Source organism: Dama dama, chromosome 4 (genome assembly GCF_033118175.1).
Source record: "Dama dama isolate Ldn47 chromosome 4, ASM3311817v1, whole genome shotgun sequence".
In the NCBI taxonomy this organism is placed as follows: Eukaryota; Metazoa; Chordata; class Mammalia; order Artiodactyla; family Cervidae; genus Dama; species Dama dama.
The window spans coordinates 48623986-48644668 of NC_083684.1; positions in this window are offsets into that span (position 1 = coordinate 48623986).

The window sequence follows — 20683 nt, forward strand, 5'->3', positions numbered from 1 at the left end:
GACAGAGTCTAAAATGAAGCAGCCACGTCCTGATTGGGCTGCTCCAGGGTTGAGGAAGTGACACACGTCCCTGAGAGCAGGTTTGTCGCCTGTCAGAGCTAGGACGCTTCCCATTAAACCTCACGGTACTTGATACAGTCCTAAGTTTATTGTCTGGCCTTTACTGGAAAAAAATGTATCTTTTCCTTTACCCTTCCCCCCCCTGCATTTCACATTGTTGGATATAGTTTGTGAAAAAAATGGAAACAAACAAAAGATTCTAGGGACAATCATCAATGGGTCAGAAAGTGAAATCTGCTTTCGGCAAATTGTTTCTGTGCTCTGATGGTCTCTCTGCAGGTTGAAGAATGTCTGTGTGCATGCTCAGTGGTGTCCGACTCTTTGCAACCCCATGGACTGTACAGCCTGCCAGGCTCCTCTGTTCATGAAAATCTCCAGGCTAGAATACTGGAGTGGGTTGCCATTTCCCATTGCCCCAGAGTGTCTGATGCTTACCTAATAAAGTTTGAGATGTTTCAGTGTTTTCATCATTCCTCTGAAGTTATCTGAAGTTTAGTAATCCCACAAGAAGCCACCCAGAGTCATGGAGTCCTGGGGGATATGGAGCCATCTAGGTAGAGGGCCTCTGGCTGAGGTGTGGAAGAGGGTGTTGCCAGGGTATTGGGTGCCCTTCTGACTTTGCTCTGCGGGATGGTGCAGGGAGAGGCTGTATTTTGGCTCAGAACACAGACAAAATCTCATCTGCAAAACCACAGCACCATGCCTGGTCCTGAAACTATGAAAGAATGAAGCTGGGGATGACCCACTTACTGAGCGAACGCTATACATCTCAGCACTGTTCATTACCTTCCATAGTGTAATGCACAAATTCAGAGAGTATATTTTCAGAGCACATCTGCCCCTTTAAACTCTCTGCACCCAGAGTGACAGTGCAGAGCTGGAACTTGAATCCATCAAAGCCAATTATTCCAGTTCCTTTTTTTTTTCAGCTTGGAGTTTTTCATTTAAAAGTTGTCATGGGAAAATAACTCTTAATAAATCCCTTTAAGCACAGGGAACTAGGGCAATTACTGACATTTTAAGAATTATTGAAACATTTTAAAGTTTTTTTGATTTATGTTCTGAAGGACATAAGTAATCCTTTTTTCTTTTTGGAAGACCTTCAATTAATTTCAAGGACAGACATTGGCACTCAGACTGTTCAAATCTAATTAATTATCTGGCTGTGCCCACAACAGTCACACCTTCAAAACACTGTGGTTGTAGCTAATCATCTGAGATTCTCCCACACTGAAATAATTGCACACACCCTTTTAGTCCATGACAGATATATGTATGGGGTGAATCACAAGAAGGGACGGTGCATTCCCAGAGGGAAATCAAGTTTTGTGTGTTTATTAGTGACTCATCAATTTAGTGCATTAAATATTCAACATCTGATGTAAAACATTTAAAATCCTGAGGTAATTTTTTGAAGCAAAACTATACAGGTCAGGTTAACCAATCACTTGAGTAGCTTTGTACCATAAATTAAATTAGAAAATCCCACAGCTGGGAAAAGCAACGAGGGAAAGATCCCAGGGATGATGTGGCTCAGAAATCCATGGCTGAACAAACCCAGTGAGGCTAGGGGGTGAGTTTTCTTTCAGTTCATGATCAACAGGAAGCTGAAGGCCAGTCACCTTCAGGCACTGCTGACAACCACCCTTATCCAGTGGCGTTCACTTGGAGTTGATTTACTGCCTCGGGGTGTGCATCCAAAAAGGAGCAGAGAGCTTAAAATTCATTCTCACATTTAACCTAAAAACTTCATTTTCCCACACATTGCTAAACTTTAAAAAATAGGAGAAGAGACAGAATACTTGATCCTGAAACTTCTCTTGGAAAAGTTACTTAGGTTACTTGTAGTGAAGCAAAGGATACAATGTGGCGACCACATGTCCCTCATTGCTGAGACCAACCTCTTTCTTTTTCCCCATAAAAAGACATATTGCACTATGCCTTTATTATTTTTATTTTAAAATATTTTATAATAAAAATATTATTTTTCTGTTTAGTTTTGGTTGCACAGGGTCTTCATTGTTACACACAGGCTTTCTTTAGTTGTGGTGTGCAAGCTTCTCATTATGGTGGCTTCTCTTGTTGTGGAGCAGAAGCTTTAGGCTCTCGGGCTCGGTAGTTATGGGGCCTGGGCTTAGTTGCCCCTTGGCATGTGGGATCTTCCCAGACCAGAGATCAAACCCGTGTCCCCTGCATTGACAGGTGATTCTCAACCACTGGACCCACAAGGAAGTCATACACCACGTTTAAAAAAAAAAAAAAATGCCACAAGTCTTATCAGAGTCACGGTTGAGTAGAGGTATGTAGGTCTGGAGTACAAATACAAAAATAAGTGCTAGAACACGCCATGACATGCCACCTGCCCCATCAGATGCTTGTTTTGTTGCATACAGAAGTTTGGAATTCGCCACTCCAGGGAATAAACTGCTTGTCTGGACACCTATACTGGGGGCCGGCTCAATGATAACTTCCAAGTGTGACTTGAGTGGTTTCTAAAAGACAAGGGAGCACCCCTGTGAGGCTCAGATGCTGTTGCCCTGTACAGGTATTGGCAACGATCAAGAGAAGCTGGTTTCTTCCGAGGAGAACGCCCTTTGTGAGGCAAAAGAGAGGTGAGTGGCTGAATAGAGCAGGCCAAAAGATGGACTTCCATATGGTTTTTGTTGACGATTCAAGGGAAATCAGTGTTTGGACCCGAATGTCTGAGAATTACTGCACTTCTGTCAACAGAGCCTGTGACCTGTTTAGGGCCCGTCTTCTGTTTTCCAGTACCTGATGCACCAGGCAAAACTGAAGTTGGCAGTGTGTGCTCCCTACTCGGAGCACCTACTCCTCCAGCACCAACTCCATCTGAGCTGTTCCGCTGTTTCCAAAACGCCCCCCAGCTTTTTGCCTTCACCTTTTCAGCCGTCAGAAAAAGATATTCACACTAAAGAACTAACTGCTGGTGAAGTGTTAATTTGGGGGAGGAGGAAGGCCACATTATCCTAGGAAAAAAATAGTACCAAAAATAAAGGGAGGGGAATGGGAGTGAAGCCATTTAAAACAGGAGCCAAAATTTCATAGTACAGTGAAAAAATACATGATTAGGGCTTTGCCTTGAAAGTTGAATAAGCATTACAAAAAGTTTATTTTGTGTTTCAGAAAATGAGCTTTAACTGCAATCATGGGCAGTTCTTAAATATGAACAAAGAATGAATCAGGTGATGTTGGGGGAGGTTTTGTTTATTGTGTGTGCTCATCCTCTGTGGATTTCCCTTTAGACTGTCACAGTGTGAGGACAAAGAAGGTGACTTTATTAATTATCCCCAAAGCCTCCCTTTGCTATTTAGCTCATTCTTTTTCATGTCAGTATCCTTTAGCCATCGATTTCCTTCCTCAGTTGTTGACCTGTCTGAATTGTGTCCCATCCACCTCTGACAATGGCTTTCCTTGTGATACAAGCAATCAATAAGTCTTACACAGACTGTGAGGAATCTGGGCTGTTGTGTGTGGGTTTTTTTTTTTTTTTTTTTAATCTCACTTTGTGGTGTTCTGTTGTATGTGTATCCCATTCCTTTGCCACAAAGAGACTGATCCCTCAAAACGGTAACATGAATGGCAAAATGGCTCTCCTGTTGGGTTGGGAAATATGAGTTTATTTTAACCACGGCAAATCCTTTTACCATGACCATAAATATTTCCATGTTATGATTACCTTGGATTCCCTGAGCAACTTCCTAAATATTGGATTTCAGATAAAGAAATCCCCTGTTTACTTCCTCAAACTGAATGATTGCTCCTTTATTCTTTTCCAATAATACAAGCCTTTAGGGACTTCCTTGACAGTCCAGAAGATAAGACTCCAAGCCTTCAAAGCAAGGGGTGCAGGTTTGATCCCTGATGGGGGAACAAAGATCTCACATGCTATGGGATGTAGCCCCCCCCCCAAAAAAAAAAAGCCTTTAAAACTGAATTTTCTTGAGTAAATAAATATATACCCTCAAAAGTTAACATATACTGTTTTCATAATATTTTTTAAACATAAGTGAATTACCATTTTTATTATTCCCAAGATATATTCAAAATATTTTAAACATTATTTTATTTTGATTTATAAGTTTATTATGTTGATCCTTTTTATTTATCATCTAGTTTTATTGCACTGTGGATAGTGAAAGTTCTGCTTTGGGAGAATATATTCATATTGTTTTTATGGCCTAATGTAAACTTCTTTTGTGTGTGTGACTATTCCATGGGTATTTGGAAAGATTGCATGTACTTTGGCCAAAAGAGCGTTGATATGTTTTATCTATTAGATTGCAGTTATATGTTATTATTCAGATCTTCCATGTCTTTTTAAATGACACATTTATTGAGGTATAATTTACATACCATACAATTCACAGATTTAAGGTAGACAATGCAGTGTTTCACAGAGTTGTACAGAAATCACCATCCTCTTAAATTTTAGCTTAACTTATCAAAATCTACTTCAGATTTGTAATGACTTAGTTACAGTGAAATACAGAAACTTTACTCCTAAAAAGCTCCATTCCACCTCTTCTGTATGCTATCACTGTTATAAATTTTATGTCTTTTGTTGACCTGAAACAAATAGACTACTAGAAATTTCTTCAGCAAAGATGGATTTATTTGAGATTGGCAGAGAATTGTAATTTGTGGGAAGCCACATGCAAGTCCCCACATAGCAAGGAAAGGAGAACATCTTTACAGGGGGGAGGGTCCAGGGGTAGAGGAAGTTGGCAGGGCTCTTGTAAATAAAGAGTCCATGCCTTTTCATTGGCTGAGTCCTTGCCTGGAAAGAAGAGGAGTCTTTCTTCTTCCTGTTGGGTTCTGCTATTGTCACAGGACTTGAGAGCTCCCCCTTCTGGTCTCCTGACTCTGTGTAATTGAGTTTTCTGAATATTAATTTTTTACACTTTATATGTTAAAACCCAACAATACATTATTATAATTAACTTTATGTAGTATCCTGTGTTTTAAAGAAACAGAGAAGAAAGGAAAGCAAATATATATTTATAGAGTTTTTATATTACCTTCTTACCCTTTCTTTTCTCTTCATCTATTACTGTAGATTTGGGTTATCACCTTTATGCCTTCCCTGATATAGGTTTGCACCCGCCTTCCTTCTAGGTAATGTTATTGTCAAATATATTGTGTGTCTATATGTTATAAACTCAACAATACAGCTATATACCATAGTTTTATAATTCAGTTTAGGGAACACAGGAGAAGAAATATACAATTATGTATTATTTTACAGCTACCTCATACTTACCAATGCTCTCTGAGAGTGTGTATGTCTTCATGTGTGTGTTTTCAAATTACGGCCTGCAGTCACTTGCTTTCTGCCTGAGTATTTCTTGTCATATAGGTGTGCTATCAATAAATTCTTTCAGGCTTTGTTTACATGGGAATATCTTTCTTTTATTCTCATTTTTGTAGGGATAATTTTACTGGATATAAGACTTGTGCTTGACAACATTTTACTTTCAGCACTATGAATATATCATCCCAGTGCCTTTTGTTCTCCATTGTTTCTTATGAAAAGTCTGCTGTTAATCTTACTAGGGAGTCTGTGTGTGATGAATTGTTTTCTTTTGGTGCTTTCAGGATTTTATCTTTGTCTTTGCCTTGAAACATTTAAACTCTGATATGTCTGGATGTGAATCTCTTTGTTTATCATGCTTGGAGTTGGTTAAGTTTCTTGGCAATATAGGGTAATGTTTTTCATCAAATTTGGAAAATTTCAACCATTGTTTCTTTGAATACTTTTAATGCCCCTTTCTCTCTCCTTTATTTCTGCGAATTCCTTTATGTATGTATATATATGCATATAATGGTGGCTCACATTTTTCTGAGGCTTTGTCAACTTTTTTTTATTTTATTTCTACTTTGTATTTCTGACTGGATAGCCAATATTGACCCATCTTAAGTTGCACTGATTTTAATTCTCCCAGCTTACATCTTTTGTTGAATCTCTCTAGGGAAATTTTTACTTTTGATTATTGTACTTTTCAACTCCAGAATTTCTGTGTTGCTGTTTAAGTGATGTTATCTCTTTATCAGTGTTCTCTATTTGATGAGACAATATTATCTTTTTCTTTAATTCTTACAGCATAATTTTTTTTTTCATTCTTTGAACATATTTATGCTAGCTGTTTTGGAGTTTTTGTTTGCTATTTTACCATCTGTGCCCCTTCAGTTCCATGTGTTTTATCTTGGTCTGTCAAAGAATAAAAGTATATTAAATTATTCTGCTAAAATGTGTTTTTTTACATTTTTCCCTTTTATTTTTAATTTTTGACTATAAAATTTAATGATATTACTATATTAAGCACATAAAAGGTTTTTTCTATTGTTATGAAGTATTAAGCAGCTATAAATTAATATTTGTAAAATATGAGTTATAAGTAACAACTACTATAACAAGTATCAGAGTGTGTACCCATCAAATTTAAGAAAAAGAATATTGCCACCAATTTTTCATTTTGTATTTTGAAGAATGATTTTGGAGAATTTATATTGCTAAATATAAAAACTGACTATTTTGCCATAGTATGACAGTGATCACATTAGCACAAGGGTAGACAAACAGACTAATGGAAGAGAACAGAGAGTCTGAAAATAAATCAACACATGTGTAGATACAATTTATGATAAATGGGACAAATGCAGAGAGTACATTTTGATTTGTAGAAACTCATAGAGTTACAAATATTTCCTTTGTAGCTTATCCTTTAATCATTTAAACTTTTCCTTTTTTCTTTTCTGTTTTTTTTTTCTGTCACACAATATTTTTTTTATGTTTTGCTTTTTAATTTTTATATAGTCAAATCTGTTTATATTTTCTTCTTTAGATTCCAGGTCTTCTGAATTATTTAGGAAACTTATGCAATCCAAGTGCATAGAAATATTTTCCTTTAATGATTTGGAAAAATATATATATGTATGTGTATGTGTGTTTGTATGTGACTGTGTGTGTGTCTGACTCTTTGTGACCCCATGAACTGTAGCCCACCAGGCTCCTCTATCCCTGGAATTCTCCAGGCAAGAATATTGGAGTGGGTTGCCATTCCCTTCTCCAGGAGATTTTCCTGACCCAGAGATTGAACTCAGCTCTGCCTCATTGCTGGCAGATTAATTCATTCAGAACTTTGTATATATATATAATCCCTAATTCATCCAGAAATTCTTTTCAAGTGTAGTATGTGGTAGGCATCTAACAGATAGCTACTTGTCACTTTCCTATTTGTTGACTGATCCTTTCTTTCCCCAGTAATTTAAAGGGCCACATTTTTTATCTCCTAATTTTCTGCTTTGGGGTTCTTTGTCTAATCTTGGGCCAATATCTCACTGTTCTAATAGCTATAACTTAATAGTATATTTTTGTTTCTGGTGAAACAAGTATCTCTTTGGTGTTTTTTCCCAAGCCTGTAGTGAATTCAGAGGGTACCCTTTAAGGTCCTCTGAGTCTAGATACACAGGCTGAGGTCAGGCAGAGCATACAGATCAGATTCTAGAGATATATCTTTCATTTTATGCTCTATAGAAACAACCATAAAACATAATGAACAGAATTATGATCTTCAGCATCTACTGGGCCCCATGTTGCTCTGAAGTCTCACTTTTCCAGAGTCAATTCTCTTTCCTATTCTTCTTAGCTCCAGTTGTACACCTAAACCATCCCACCATTTATTCCTCCAGGATGAACTTCCCATCTTTGTTTCAGAATAGAAACAAACCATAACATGGGATATTAAAATGGAGAGAGAGCCTCACCCTCTTTCTGCCAAGCTCTATTTAGTGAGATCTGGTCCCACCCCTTCCCATTCCCTTAGGGAATAGCTCCTTTTCGCCGTGTGTTTAAACATGCCTATCTCTCTCACTTTAACACACATGCACGTGTGTGCGCGCGCACACACACACACACCCTTTCACTCCATGTTTCCTTGCAGCTGCCTTGCTATCTCTTCTTGTTCAAAGCCACATTTCTAGAAAAAGTTGTGCAAACTCATCATTTCTCCTCCTCCCACTCATTTCTCATTCTACTCAAAGGTCACCTGTCACTTCCTTATTGTTAAATCTTTGCTAATATTCTTGCCTCTGGTGTTGTTCCTCATCATTGTAGCTGCCAGAATAATCCTTTTAAGATGCCAATTTGAACACATTATTACCCTCCTTAAAAAGCGTTCATGGCTTCTTACTGATCTCAAGATAAGATCCAAACTCCTTCAGGAGGCTGCCATTTTCAGTCTCCTCAGCCTTCTCCAACCCTAAACTCTGGTCACACCATGCTTCTCACTGTCCCTGGCTTCCTCACTATGCCTTCACCTATTCTTTCTTTCTGCACATTTGCATGGCTAATGTATACTTACCTTCATTACAGCATTACTTCATTACTCAGGAAAGAAGATGGGAAGGCTTTCCTGACCACCACTCCAAGACCAGAGGAAGCTCCCTTACTTTGTGTTTCCTTGGCACCTGTACTATGTGGAGCCCATATCATGCTGTTTATTTCTCTCTGTCTCCAACTGGGCTGAAAACTCTTGAGAGCAGAGATCATTTCTTAATCATCACCTAATCCCAACATCAAGCAGAGTACGTGGCACATAGCAGATAAACTGTAGATATTGAAATCAATGAATGCATATCTTCTCTGTTAGCTGAGAGCTCAGCATCATCTTTTTTTTTTTTAAACTAAAGAGTATTGTTTGTTTATACTATGGTAAAAAATCACATGGGGCTTCCCGGGTGGCACAGTGGTAAAGAATTTACCTGCCAATGCAAGAGACACAAGAGACATGGGTTTGATCCCTGGGTTGGGAAGATCCCCTGCAGTAGGAAATGGTAACCCACTCCAGTATTCTTGCCTGAAAAACTTATGGACAGAGGAACAATAAAGCACAAAAAACCACATATCTCTTAATGTATCCTCTTAACTGTTTCTTAAATGTACAGTTCAGTAGTGTTAAGTATATTTATATTGTTTTGAAGCATATCTCTGGAATGTTTTCTCTTGCAAAACTGGAACTCTATATCCATTAAATAATAGTTCTTCTTGGCTTCTTATCCTTAGCTCCTGATAACCACCATTCTACTTCCCATATCTATAAATTTGACTACTTTAGATACCTCATATAATGGAATTGTATACTATTTGTCCTTTGTATAATATTGTATAGTATTTGTGTAGTATTTGCCCTTGACAAGCTAATTTCACCTGGCATACTTCTTCAATGTTTGTGCATGTAAGAGGAAGGACCACTTCTGAACTCATTCTAGAGATCACTATCACCCTGATAACAAAACTAGACAAAGCTATCACACGCACAAAAAAGTTACAGGCCAGTATCACTGATGAACATAAATGCAAAAATTCTCAGCAAAATATTAACAAACCAAATCCAGCAGCATATTAAGAAGGATCATATGCCATGATCAAGTGGGAGTTATTCCAGGGATTTAATATCTGCAAATCAGTCAACCAGTGTGTTATACCATAATAACAAATTGAAGAATAAAACCTTTATGATCATATCAATAGATTCAGAAAAAAAACTATTGATAACCATTTAACATTCATTTATGACAAAAACTCTCCAGAAAGTGGGCATAGAGGGAACACACCTCTACATAATAAAGGCTATATATGATAAACCCATAGCTAATGTCATACTCTATGGTAAACCCATAGCTAATGTCATACTCAATGGTGAAAAGCTGAAAACATTCCTTCAAGGTTAGGAGCAAGACAAGAGTGCCCACTCTCACCAACTTTTATTCAATATGGTTTTGGAAGTCCTAGTCACAATATTCAGAGAAGAAAAGGAAATAAAAAGAATCCAATTGGAAAGAAAGAAGTAAAACTGTTACTATTTGTAGATGTCATGATACTATACGGAGAAAATCCTAAAGATGCCACCGGAAAACTACCCAGTTCAGTTCAGTTCAGTCGCTCAGTCATGTCCGACTCTTCGAAACCCCATGAATCACAGCACACCAGGCCTCCCTGTCCATCACCAACTCCCGGAGTTTACCCAAACTCATGTCCGTCGAGTTGGTGGTGCCATCCAGCCATCTCATCCTCTGTCGTCCCCTTCTCCTCCTGCCCCCAATCCCTCCCAGCATCAGGGTCTTTTCCAATGAGTCAACTCTTCGCATGAGGTGGCCAAAGTATTGGAGTTTCAGCTTCAGCATCAGTCCTTCCAATGAATATTCAGGACTGATCTCCCTTAGGATGGACTGGTTGGATCTCCTTACAGTCCAGGGGACTCTCAAGAGTCTTCTCTAACACCACAGTTCAAAAGCATCAATTCTTCAGCGCTCAGCTTTCTTCACAGTCCAACTCTCACATCCATACATGACCACTGGAAAAACCATAGCCTGAAAACTACTAGAGATCATCAATGAATTTGGTAAAGCCACAGGATACAAAGTTAATATACAGAAATCTATTGCATTTCTATGCACTAACAATGAAATATGAGAAATAAATTAAGGAAACAATCCCATTTATCATCACCCCAAAAAGAATAAAATAGCTAGGTATAAACCTACCTAGAGAGGCAAAAGATGTGTACTCTGAAAACTATAAGACATTGATGAAAGAAATTGAAGAAGACACTAACAGATGGAGAGATACACTGTGTTTTTGGATTGGAATAACCAATATTGTTAAAATGACCCTGCTACCCAAGGCCCTGGTAGCTCAGTTGGTGAAGAATCCACCTGCAATGCAGGAGACCTGGGTTTGACCCCTGGATTGGGAAGATCCCCTGGGGAAGGAAATGGCAACCTACTCCAGGATTCTTGCCTGGGACAATTCCATGGACAGAGGAGCCTGATGGGCTATAGTCCATGGAGTCACAAAGAGCTGGACTCAACTTAGCAACTAAACCACCAACCATCACCACCCAAGGTAATCTATAGATTCAGAGCAATTGCTATCGAAATACCAATGGCATTTTTCACAGAACTAGGACAAGTAATGTTAAAATTTGTATGCAAACACAAAAGAGCCCAAATAGCAGAACCAGTCTTGAGAAAGAGGAACAGAGCTGGAGGAATCATGTTTCCCGACCTCAGATTGTACTGCAAAGATACAGTGATCAAAACGGTATGATACTGGCATGAAAACAGACACATAGATCAATGGAACCAGATAGAAAGCCCAGAAATAAACCCACACTGTTACAGTCAATTAGTTCACAACACAAGAGGCAAGAATATGCAATGGGTTAAAGACAGTATCTTCTATAAGTGGTGCTGGGAAAACTGAAAAGTTACATGTAAAGGAAGAAATTAGAATATGATCTACTATTATACACAAAAATAAGCTTAAAATGGCTTAAAGACCTAAATGGAAGACCAGATACTATAACACTCCTAGAAGAAAACTTAGGCAGGACATTCTTGGACATAAATCGAACCATTATTTTGTGTGTCCTTTGCCTAAAGTCAAGGAAATAAAAGTAAAAATAAATGGGATATAATTAAACTTGGAAGTTTTTGCACAGCAAAGGAAACAACCAACAAAATGAAAAGAAATCTACTGAATGGGAGAAAATATTTGCAAATAATATGGCTGAAAAAGAATTAATATTAAATATATATAAAGAGCTTGTACAACTCAACATCAAAAAATGACCCAATTTAAATATGGGCAGAAGAACTGAATAGAAATTTTTCTAAAGAGGAAATGCAAATGGCCAACAGGCACAAGAAAAGATGTTTAACATTACTAATTATCAGGAAGATGTATATCAAAACCATACACAATTTCAGTTCATAAGAGCAACAAATATCAGTGAGGATGTGGAGAAAAGGAAGAGGGGGAATACAATGCTAGTGGGCTATAGCTAAGGCTATATAAATTAGTATATATATATAGTGGGCTATATAAATTAGTATAGCCACTGTGGAAAACAGTATGGAGACTTCTCAAAAAACTAAAAATAGAACTATCATATGACCTAGTGCTTCCACTCCTAGGTATATATCTGAAAAAAAAAAAAAAAAACCCTACTAATTCAAAAAGATACATGTGCCCAGTGTTCATAGAAGCATTATTTTTAATTGCCAAGACACAAAAACAACCGAAGTGTCCATTAACAGGTGAATGGATAAAGAAGCTGTGGTATATATACACACACACACACACACACACACACACACATATATATATATATATACATACACACACACACCTACTGGAATACTGTATGCATACTAAGTCGCTTCAGTTGTGTTCAACTCTTTCCAACTCTATGGACCATAGCCCGCCAGGTTCCTCTGTCCATGGAATTCTCCAGGCAAGAATACTGGTGTGGGTTGCCATGCCTTCCTCTAGGGTATCTTCCTGACCCAGGGATCAAACCCATATCTCTTATGTTTCCTGCGTGGCAGGCAGATTCTTTATTGCTGAGCTACTGGGGAAATTGGAATACTACTTGGCCATAAAAAAGTTTTGCCATTTGCAACAACATGGATGGACTTGGAGGGCATTATGCCAAGTGAAAGAAGTCAGACACAGAAAGACGAAAATTGTATGGTATCACTTATGTGGACTCTAAAAAATATAACAAAACAGAAGCAGATCCACCTAGATAGAGAACAAACTAGTGGTTACCAGAGGTGGTGAAGGGGCAATATCGGGGTGAAGGAGTGGGAGATACAAACTTTTGGGTGTAAGATAGGCTCAGGGATATATTGTACAACACAGAGGATATAACCAATATTTTGTAGCAACTGTAAGTGGAAAGCAACTTTTAAAAATTGTGTAAAATTTTTAATTAAAAAAAGATTAATGCATGTAGTATATTATAGGCTTTCCTTCCTTTTTAAGGCTGTCTCGTATTTGATTATATATATATATATACCACATTTTTTTTGTCCATTCATCCACTGATGGACATTTGGGTTGCTTCCATCCATTGGTGATTTTTTATGATTTTCTACAGTATTTATAATTCTGGGTTTTCACAAGTTTCTGATCCTATAACATTCAAATTCCAGATAGTATATGCAACTATATGCTTTACAGAAATAAAAAGAGCTTTATTAAATATAAGCTTTTGTAACTACTATAAAGTTATACAGTTTTTCTAATTAAAAACTTATTAAAATGTATACATTTTAATATGTATTCCACTGTATAAATCCTCATTAAAAATAAGAAATGCTTATGCATAATTTGGTATCAGTTTATACAGAATAATGACTCTAATGAGACTGATCTTTATAAGGTCAATTTTTAAACCTGTGTGTTAGTCGCTTAGTCGTGTCCGACTCTTTGCAACCCCAGACACTGTAGCCCGCCAGGCTCCTCTATCCATAGGATTCTCTAGGCAAGAATACTGGAGTGGATTGTCATTTCCTTCTCTAGGGGATGTTCCCAACCTAGGGGTCGAACCCAGGTCTCCCTCATTGCAGGCAGATTCTTTACCATCTGAGCCACCAGGGAAGCCCAGCTTAAAAGTGTACAAATCTTGAGAGTCTGAGAATGAATAATCATGAATATTCATGAATGAACATTCATGAATTTATTCATGATTCATAAATTCATGAATTTATCTATCTATCTATATATATATAGATAGATATGGATATATATTCAAAGCTAAGTTTGTTTATCTTTTTAAAAGAGAGAATGCAAATCATTAATCTTTGTTTTCTTCAACCACCAGGCAGCCCACAGGAGTACATTTTTAATCAACACCTGAGATCAGGTGGGATGGATAGAATTCTCTGCTCTAATGGTCAAATTACAGTGCAATCCGTACAAACAGGCATTCAGTTCCTCAAGGGATAAGAAGACAAAAGAAAGAAAGGTGACAAAAAATCCAATAATAGTGCCAGTTATAATCCTGTTACTTTAAGTCAGTAACCCATGTTAGGCATATTTTTTCTTCCATTTCTTCATTCTTCTTGTTGATTTTGAGAATTGGGGTCACCACTGACTGGGGCTCATTCAGATGGACATTTAGATAAATTCCCTCTCTTTCTCTGGTTATTGTAAACAATGATACAATGTAATTCCTTGTATTTTCACATGCATGTATGATGATCTTAGAATAAATGACTAAATTGGAATGGCTGGATCAAACAGTACACCACACACTTCTAGGAGAATATATGTATATTACGTGATGTTGTGATTACTCACCTAGAGCCAGATATCCTGGAGTGTGAAGTCAAGAGGGCCTTAGAAAGCATCACTGCAAACAAAGCTAGTGGAGGTGATGGAATTCCAGCTGAGCTATTTCAACTCCTAAAAGATGATGCTGTGAAAGTGCTGCACTCAACGCCAGCAACTTTGGAAAACTCAGCAGTGGCCAGAGGACTGGAAAAGGTCAGTTTTCATTCCAATTCCAAAGAAAGGCAATGCCAAAGAATGTTTAAACTACTGCACAATTGCACTCGTTTCACACGCTAGCAAAGTAATGCTCAAAATTCTCCAAACTAGGCTTCAACAGTATGTGAACCGAGAACTCTCAGATCATAGAAAAAGCAAGAGAATTCCAGAAATATCAATAACCTCAGATATGCAGATGACACCACCCTTATGGCAGAAATTAAGGTGCCTCTTGATGAAAGTGAAAGAGGGGAATGAAAAAGCTGACTTAAAACTCAACTTTCAAAAAACGAAGATTACGGCATCTGGTCCCATCACTTTACGGCAAATAGATGGGGAAACAATGGAAACAGTGACAGACTTTATTTTCTTGGGTTCCAAAATCGCTGCAGATGGTGACTGCAGCCATGAAATTAAAAGATGCTTGCTCCTAGGAAGAAAAGCGATGACAAACCTAGGCAGCTTATTAAAAAGCAGAGATACTACTTGGCCAACAAAGGTCCGTATAGTCAAAGCGATGGATTTTCCAGTATTCACATATGGATGTGTGAACTGGGCCATAAAGAAAGCTGAGCACCAAAGAATTGATGCTTTTGAACTGTGGTGTTGGAGAAGATTCTTGAGAGTCCCTTGGATAGCAAGGAGACCAAACCAATCAATCGTAAAGGAAATCAGTGCTGCATATTCATTGGAGGACTGGTGTTGAAGCTGAAACTCCAATACTTTGGCCACCTGATGTGAAAAACTGATTCATTAAAAAAGATCTTGATGCTGGGCAAGATTGAAGGCAGAAGGAGAAGGGAATGACAGAGGATGAGACGGCTGGATGGCATCACCGACTCGATGGACATGAGTTTGAGCAAGCTCTGGGAGATTGTGATGGACAGGGAGGCCTGGCATGCTGCATTCAGTGGGGTCACAGAGTTGGATGCGACTGAGCGACTGAACAACAATAACAGATAGGGAGAGAGAGAGAGAGAACATATATTCTCTCACATATGCCTACACACATATGTGTATTTATTTCTATATCTATCAATAGATGAATATACAACAAGTCATGAATTCATTCTGATAATCTCTGATTCCAATCCAACAACCCAGGGTTCATTCTAGTCTTGCTCTTTTCCTATTTGTAACTCCTTTCTCCAAGTGAGAAACTTGCTCTCATTCTCCAAATATATTTACTTAATTGCTCAGTCCTAGCACTTACATAGGGCTTCCTTGGTGGCTCAGATGGTGAAGAATCTGCCTGCAATGCAGGAGACGCAGGAGATGCAGGTTCGACCCCTGGGTCGGGAAGATCCCCTGGAGAAGGGAATGGCCACCCACTCCAGTATTCTTGCCTGGAGAATTCCACGGACCGAGGAGCCTAGCGGGCTACAGTCTGTGGGGTCACAAAGAGCCAGACATGACTGAGCGAATAAAACACACAGCATATACATAAAATATCTTCAGAATTGCTAACCTATACCCCTTTGAATAACCTAGTAACTAGTGCATATTGTTTGTGTACAGTTCTTTTTGTATTTTGCCTATCCATTCAAAATACTATGTTCTGAAGCTACAGAGGTTAGTTCCTTTCTTTGCCACAGTGTGGTTATATTGTTCATTTGTAGTACAGTTAGGTTATTGGTTGTTATTTGTATTTCATTTTGGGTCCACCCCCCCCCCCAATCCTGGTTGGTGTTAACTATTTGTTTCTGGGGTTTGTGAAACCTCACCATAGTTCTCAGAGTCAGAGCTGTACAAAAAGGATACTCACAGATCAAACCAGTCCATCCTAAAGGAAATCAATATTGAATATTCATTGGAAGGGCTGATGCTGAAGCTGAAGCTCCAATACTTTGGCCACCTGATGAAGAGCCAACTCATTGGAAAAGACCCTGATGCTGGGGAAGACTGAGGGCAGGAGGAGAAGGGGGCGACAGAGGATGAGATGGTTGGATGGCATCATTGACTTAATGGACATGAGTTTGAGCAAGCTCCAGGAGATGGTCAAAGACAGGGAAGCCTAGCATGTTGCAGTCCCTGGCATCGCAAAGAGCTGACACAGCCAAGCAACTGACAATAACAACATACTCACAGAGGTCTCAGTCACTCCCTCATCCATTCTACCCACTTCCCACTCTCCCCTTCTTTCTATGTCTGTCTCATCTACCCCTCATAAGTAATTTGTAACATTAGTTTCTGGTTTATTTGTACTGTGTTTCCTTTACATTACTGATCCCCTGCTGGTCTTGATGATAAATGGACAAGTGCTGTGTTGTGTTTATTGCTCAGTCGTCTCTGACTCTTTGCGACCCACAGACTGCAGCCTGCCAGGCTCCTCTGTCCATGGGGATTCTTTAGACAAGAATACTGGAGTGGGTTGCCACGCCCTCCTCCAGGGGATCTTCCCAACCCAGGGATTAAACCCAGGTCTACCACATTGCAGGCAGATTCGTACCAACCGAGCCACCTGGGAAGGCCCAAATGGACAAAAACAGCAGTCAAAGCCTTAAAAGGACATGGAAATAAAGAGTATAGATTTCTTAAGGTTGATGCTTACCCTACCAAGTAAGTTGCTTAGGCCAGGAGACAGGCTGGCCAAGGCTGAGGAGACTTTAGAAGGAGTACTGATAAATTTGACACTATCAAATAAAGTCCATACTCTATTCTTATTTCCTTAGTTTTTACCCAATGTCCTTTCTCTGTTTCAGGGTCCACCGACATTACATTTGACTGTCAAGTCTCCTTAGGATTCTCCAGACTGTGACACTTCATCAGACTTTCCTTGTTTCAATGACCTTGACAATTTTGAGGAGGTCAGACACTTTGTAGCACATATCTATTGGGATTTGTCTGGTGTTTTTAGTTCCTAGGGCTTCCTTGATAGCTCAATTGGTAAAGAACCTGCCTGCAACGCAGGAGACCCTGGTTCGATTCCTGGGTGGAGAAGATCCACTGGAGAAGGGATAGGCTACTCACTCCAGTATTCTTGGGCTTCCCTTGTGCCTCCACTGGTAAAGAATCTGCCTGCAATGTGGAAGACCTGGGTTTGATCCCTGGGTTGGGAAGATCCATAGAGAAGTGATAGGTACCCACTCCAGTATTCTGGCCTGGAGAATTCCATGGAATGTACAGTCATGGGGTTGCAAAGAGTCGGACATGACTGAGTGACTTTCACTTTTAATTCCTAGGTGATCAATGCAAATAAATAGAGGAAAACAATAGAATGGGAAAGACTAGAGATCTCTTCAAGAAAATTAGAGATACCAAGGGAATGTTTTCTGCAGAGATGGGCACAATAAAAGACAGAAATGGTATGGACCTAACAGAAACAGAAGATATTAAGAAGAGGTGGCAAGAATACACAGAAGAACTGTACAAAAAAGATCTTAATGACCCAGTAGCCACAATGGTGTGATCACTCACCTAGAGCCAGACATCCTGAAGTGCAAAGTCAAGTGGGCCTTAGGAAGCATCACTACGAACAAAGCTAGTGGAGGTGACAGAATTCCAGCTGAGCTATTTTAAATCCTTAAAGATGATGATGTTAAAGTGCTGCCCTCAATATGTGAGCAAATTTGGAAAACTCAGCAGTGGCCAGAGAACTGGAAAAGGTTCATTTTTATTCCATTTCCAAAGGGCAATGCCAAAGAATGTTCAAACTACCACACAATTGCACTCATCTCACATGCTAGCAAAGAAATGCTCAAAATTCTCCAAGTCAGACTTCAACAGCAGGTGAACTGAGAACTTCCAGATGTTCAAGCTGAATTTTGAAAAGGCAGAGGAACCAGAGATCAAATTGACATCATCCACTGGATCACAGAAAAAACAAGAAAATTCCGGAAAAACATCTACTTCTGCTTCATTGACAATGCTAAAGCCTTTGACTCTGTGGATCACGATAAACTGTGGAAAATTCTTAAAGAGATGGGAATATCAGACCACCTTACCTGCCTCCTGAGAAATCTGTATGCAGGCCAAGAAGCAATGATTAGAACTGGACATGAAACAACAGACTGGTTCAAAATTGGGTAAGAAGTACGTTAAGGCTGTATATTGTCACCTTGTTTATTTAACTTATGTGGAGAGAACACCATATGAGATGCCAGACTGGAGGAAGCACAAGCTGGAATCAAGATTGCAGAGAGAAATATCAATAACCTCAGATATGCAGATGACACCACCCTTATGGCAGAAAGCAAAGAGGAACTAAAGAGCCTCTTTGATGACAGTGAAAGAGGAGAGTAAAAAATTTGGCTTTAAACTCAATATTCAAAAATGAGATCATGGCATCTGGTCCCATCACTTCATGGCAAATAGATGGAGAAACAAGGGAAGCAGTTACAGACTTTATTTTGGGGGGCTCCAAAATCATGGCAGATGGTGACTGTGGCCATGAAATTAAAAAATGCTTGCTCCTTGGAAGAAAAGCTATGACAAACCTAGATAGCATATTAAAGAGCAGAGACATTGCTTTACTGACAAAGGTCTGTAGAGTCAAAGCTATAGTTTTTCTAGTACTCATGTGTGGATGTGAGAGTTGGACCATAAAGAAAGCTGAGTGCTGAAGAATTGATGCTTTTGAACTGTGGTGTTGGAAGAGACTCTTGAGAGTCCCTTGGACAGCAAAGAGATCAAACCAGTTAATCCTAAAGGAAATCAGTCCTGAATATTCATTGGAAGGACTGATGCTAAAGTTGAAACTCCAAAACTTTGCTCACCTGATGGGAAGAACTCACACATTAGAACAGACCCTGAAGCTGGGAAAAATTGAAGGCAGGATGAGAAGGGGACGACAGAGGATGAGATGGTTGGGTGGCATTACCAACTCAACGGACATGAGCTTGAGCATGTTCTGGGAGTTGGAGATGGACAGGGAAGTCTGTTGTGCTGCAGTAGATGGGGTCACAAAGAGTTGGACACAACTGAGCAATTGAACTGAACTTTCTCATAGTTAGACTACCATGAATTCTTGGGCGTCAAGTGGCATTTTCAACTCATTATAGCAATGGCTTTCCTGGTGGCTCAGAGGTTAAAGCGTCTGCCTCCAATGCGGGAGACCCGGGTTCAATCCTTGGGTTCGATCCCTGGGTCGGGAAGATCCCCTGGAGAAGGAAATGGCAACCCACTCCAGTGTTCTTGCCTGGAGAATCCCATGGATGGAGGAGCTTGGTAGGCTACAACCCACAGGGTTGCAGAGTCGGACATGACAGAGCGACTTCACTTTCACTTTCACAGCAACAAGATGCTATGGTTGGATGGCATCATTAACTCAATGGACATGAATTTTAGCAAACTCAGGGAGATAGTGAAGGACGGGGAAGCATAGCGTGTTGCAGTTCATGGGGTCACAGAGAGTTGGACATGATTGGTGACTGAACAACAACAATATAGCAGCATGGTTTATGTCTGATTGATGTTGACCTTAATCGATTGAGGTAGTGTCAGCAGGTTTCTCCACTGTAAAGCTTCTCTTTATTTTTCCCTTTCATGCTCTGCTCTTCAGAAGAAAGTCTGTGCAGTTCTTCCATAAGGAGTGAAGAATTATGATCCCCCATCTGAGGGCAGAGTATCTACATAAATTATTTGGAATTCTTCTGAATGGGAGACCCATCTCTTTTCTGATATTCATTTATTTACATCAACATGGACTCTTGGTCCACTGTGGTCCAGTGATTTAGACTCTGCCCTTCCAATGCAAGGGGCACAAGTTTGATCCCTGGTTGGGGAACTAAGGTCCCATATGTCTCATGGGGTGGCCAAAAATTTAAAAAAAACCAAAAAACAAAATATGAACTCTTGGGTATTTGTTTTATATTCTGGGTTATAACTCAACTCTACACTATTTATTTTACTACTCACACTGGCATCGGGGCTGTCTGGGCACGAGGGACTCATCCATTTGGTTTCTGTGCCCCCTTGGCACATTATTTTGGACTGAATGTTTGTGTGTCACCGTTGCCCCTCCATATTCACATGTTGAAGCCTTAATCCCAAACATGTTGGTATTTAGAGATGGGCATTTGGACATTAGGGTTAGACGAGGCCATGAGGGCCCTCATAATAGGATTAGTGCCTTTATAAGAAGAGACACTGGAGAGCATGTCTCTCCTGTATCCATACAGTGAGCCGGTGTCTGACTTCACACCAAGAAAAGAGGCCTTGGCATAAAATCGACCTTGTTGGCATTTTGATCTTGGATTTGCCAGCCTCCAGGGCTGCGAGAGAAAAACCTCTGTTGTTTAAGCCACGCAGTCTATGATGCTTTGT